This window comes from Silene latifolia, chromosome 1 (assembly GCF_048544455.1).
Source record: "Silene latifolia isolate original U9 population chromosome 1, ASM4854445v1, whole genome shotgun sequence".
NCBI classification, from domain to species: domain Eukaryota; kingdom Viridiplantae; phylum Streptophyta; class Magnoliopsida; order Caryophyllales; family Caryophyllaceae; genus Silene; species Silene latifolia.
In genome coordinates this window covers 85,442,811-85,446,709 of record NC_133526.1, presented here as the reverse complement: position 1 = coordinate 85,446,709, position 3,899 = coordinate 85,442,811, and positions in this window count along the sequence as shown.

Genomic DNA, 3,899 nt, shown 5'->3' with positions numbered 1-3,899 from the left:
GACCTTCTCTTTGAATGATAGGCTTTGTCGCAGCTAGAGTGACCTGCAGCTCATCCTTCCCCAAACCAGCCCCTGCAATGTCTAAAACAACAGATTCTTCCTCCTTTCTGCTCCCAATCTGGGGCGGAGGGGTTAGCATAGGAGTAGTAATAGAGACAGGCAATTCAGGAAGCACAAAGTACGATTTCTTTTCAGAAACCGTATTACAAGTAACAGGCCACATGGGGTCCTTCTTTTTAGCAGGTTGGGCAAAAATGATAGAATATTTCCCAACTTTGAAGGTCAAAGTTCCAAAGCCTACATCAATGACTGCACCAGCAGTGTGCAGAAATGGCCTACCTAGGATGATCGGTATATGGGCATCCTCAGGCACGTCAAGGACAACAAAGTCAACAGGGAAGAAAAACTTCCCTATTTGGACGGGTATGTCCTCTAGGACTCCTATAGGCTCGACCGCAGATCGGTCAGCCATCTGAACTGTCATGTCTGTGATAGCAAAGCGGGTCAACTTAAGCTTCCTAGCTAGACTCAAGGGCATGACGCTAATACTAGCTCCTAGGTCACATAATGCCTTCACAATAGAGAAGGTACCTATTTTGCAAGGAACAGAAAAGCTACCCGGATCCTCTAACTTATGGGGCGCAGTGTGAGATAAGTAGGAGCAAGACTCTTTAGTAAGTGCGATAGTGTGCACTGTTTCAAGTGACCGCTTCTTGGACAAAAGTTGTTTCATAAATTTAGTATAAGCGGGCACTTGGTTGACCAACTCGAGAAAAGGAACCTGTACATTCAGACTACGAATAACTTTCTCAAATTTCTTTGAAAGATACTGTTCCTTGGTCGGCACTAGCCTCTCCGGGTAAGGGGTTGTAAGAAGTACCTTGGCCCTCTCCTCTAAATCACGCGTCGGCATCCTTGGACTTTGGCTGGAAGTCCGTCACCTTCTCTTTGTTGAAGCTTGACCCTTCCTCAGACCGTCTCAAATGAGAACCATTAACCGTCATTGGATCGAACTTCGGAGCCGGGACTGACCCATCGGCACTCGGGTCTTGTCCTAAAGTCTTCGGGACTGTCGAACCCCGGAACAAGTGGTCTCGCAGATTACTTGGCATTAAAGGACAAAATTCCTCAGCATCAGCAGCGATCTCAGTCGATCGACCACTGTCCTCAGTCGATCGACTGAGATGTACAGATTAAGCTCCGTCAGAACCCGTGCTTTGGATCGATCGACTAGGTATATCGGTCGATCGATCGATATACCCTGGTAGACTACTGTTTCTTTGATTTATTCGTTGAAGCTTTCTTTTGACTTGTTTCCGGCTCATCTTTTTCAACAGCGTCCTCGACCATGGCAGGACCCTCAAGGGTGGACCCGCTCCTCAAAGTGATGGCATTTACGGTCTCCTTTTGGTCAGTTTGGGTCGGCAAGTGTCCGGGAGCTCGAGTGTTGCTTTTGCTAGCCAATTGAGCAATTTGGCTCTCTAGTAGCTTCATCCCGGCCTCTCTTGCTTGGGACTCCTTTAGCAACAAGTTCTTAAGCTCGGAAAATTCAGAATTCTGCGATTGTTGCTGCTGCGGCACATAGGGAGGTTTCTGATATTGTTGCTGCTTTTGATGAGGGGGCATATAGGGTTGCTGCTGCGGCGGAGCTTGAGTTGGGTTCAGGACATTTTGGCTCCTCCAACTCAAGTTTGGATGGGTATTCGGCTCATAGTAGGTGTTGGTCTGCCTATAGTGTTGAAAGGCAGCACAAGAATCAAAGGGGGCAGGGCAGTTTTTCGAGACATGTCCCTCAGCTCCACACCTTTCACAGACGAAAGGACCGTCTGACATAGCATTCACTTGGTACATCCCACCTTTAGAAGCTCCTCCTAGTTCATACTTGTCAAATCTCGCAGTAAGAGCCTCAAGCGCAGCGACAGAGGAAGATTCAGCAGCTCTCCTCTGGTTCCCTCTAGAATTCCCATACTCGGCCTTGTGGGTAGCTAGATCGTCAATGATCTTCCACCCCTTAGTTGCTCCCAAATTTTCAGCGAATCGTCCATTGGTCGCAGATCCAAAATGGCCCTCTCGATCGTCGTACAACCCATTGTAGAAATGATTGCACAAGCTCAACTTTTCGAACCCATGGTGCGGTATGGTTCGCACCAACTTCTTAAAACGGACCCATGCTTCGTGGAAGTTCTCATCCGGCCCTTGTTTAAAGCCCGTGATTTGAGCTCTAATAGCAATCGTCCTTGAAGCAGAAAAGTACTTCTTGTAGAATGCCAATGCCAATGAATTCCAATCGGTGATCCCCTGAACGGTTCGGTCCAAATCTCTATACCACTCCCTTGCAGCATCACGAAGGGAGAAGATGAACATGGTCTCCTTGATCTGGTCTTGGGTCACGCCAGCTGGTGGGGGTATGGAACAGCAGTAGTCAATAAAGGTCTCCATATGCTTAGCTGCATCTTCATTTGCAGCTCCCCCGAACTGGTTCTTCTCAACCATGCTAATGTATGAAGGCTTTGGTTCGAACTTCCTGGCATCTCCCGGTAATTCGAACCCCTTATATAAGTTTTCATTTGTCGGCTCGAATGACTAGCTATACTCGCTTCCTCGGCCATGACTAGAATTTCAGGAGAAGTAACTGTCTCTACCAAGAAGTGGAAACGGGTGAAGATCGTGGGTCTTCTTCGACAGATCGTTCTCGTAATAGCTTGACAGAGTACTCGGCTCTTCCCTCGTCGGTAGTATCCTTTGTGTTCGTCTCAACTCGCGCAAAGATTTCTCTAACTCAGGGTCAAATGGTACTAGTTCACCACCCTGTGACCTGCGCATAAGAGGAAACTACAAAAAGAATATAAGAAAAGTTTAAGGAACAGAAGTCCCTTAAACTAAAAAAGACTAAAAATAAAAACAACTAAAATTAGAACTATTGCCTCCCCGGCAACGGCGCCAAAATTTGGTACCCGTCGTTGTGAGTACCAAAAATAAGATTTATAATTTCCTATTAAGACTAACCTAGGCTAGTGGTAACAGGGTCGAACCACAAGGAGGCAGATGTAAATTCTAGTTGATTTATATTCAGTCTAAGGTAACAATTGTGGGGGTTGAGTTGAGATGGTCTATAGCTAAGAACAAATAAAGATAATAAACTAAAAAGACGGTTTAACAGATAAAGAAGGGGTACTAGGATAGTCGGTTCATTATAGCTTCGGCGGCAGCCAACTAAATCGGTCTGAATCAAACACAGGTGAGGCGGGAAATAAAGAGGTCCTCTCGGTCCACTCTTAACAAATAGCATCTTTCGATCTCGCTATAGGTCCCTAATATCACTAATACTAACTTTCGTTCTGAAAAGTGACTAACGGTCTAAACTATACCTATCTTTCGATCTTAGCACAGTTTAGTCGATTTAATTGATGGTCTAACAACCTCCCCTATCTTTCGATCTAATGGGCCGGTCATAAAATAAGCATCTAACTGGTCGCATGCATTCGATTCGTTAAATACAACAATTAAAATCAATTAAAACGAAATAAAGCTCACGAGGTCAGTCGATCGACCGGGTCAGGTGGTCGATCGACCAACACGCGGGTTCAGACCGTGTATAATCTAATGCCGCCTATGCTACAATTCACCTACATCCTAGCACAAACTATTTAGTTACTCATGCTGAAAGTGATAACAACAATAATACTAGGGCGTAAAAGAATTGAATTCGTAATTAAAGTGATAAGGCAAACAATTAACGTGCAACAATAAAGATGGTTTCGGGAAGCTACTAGCAATTCTAATCTAATAACGAAACAGATGAATTGAAATAGGGCAGAGGAATACCGAGAATAGCAGAAGAATGATTAAGAACAAGAGCGGAAATTCCAAAGCTTACAATATTCCAAACCCTAATTCTT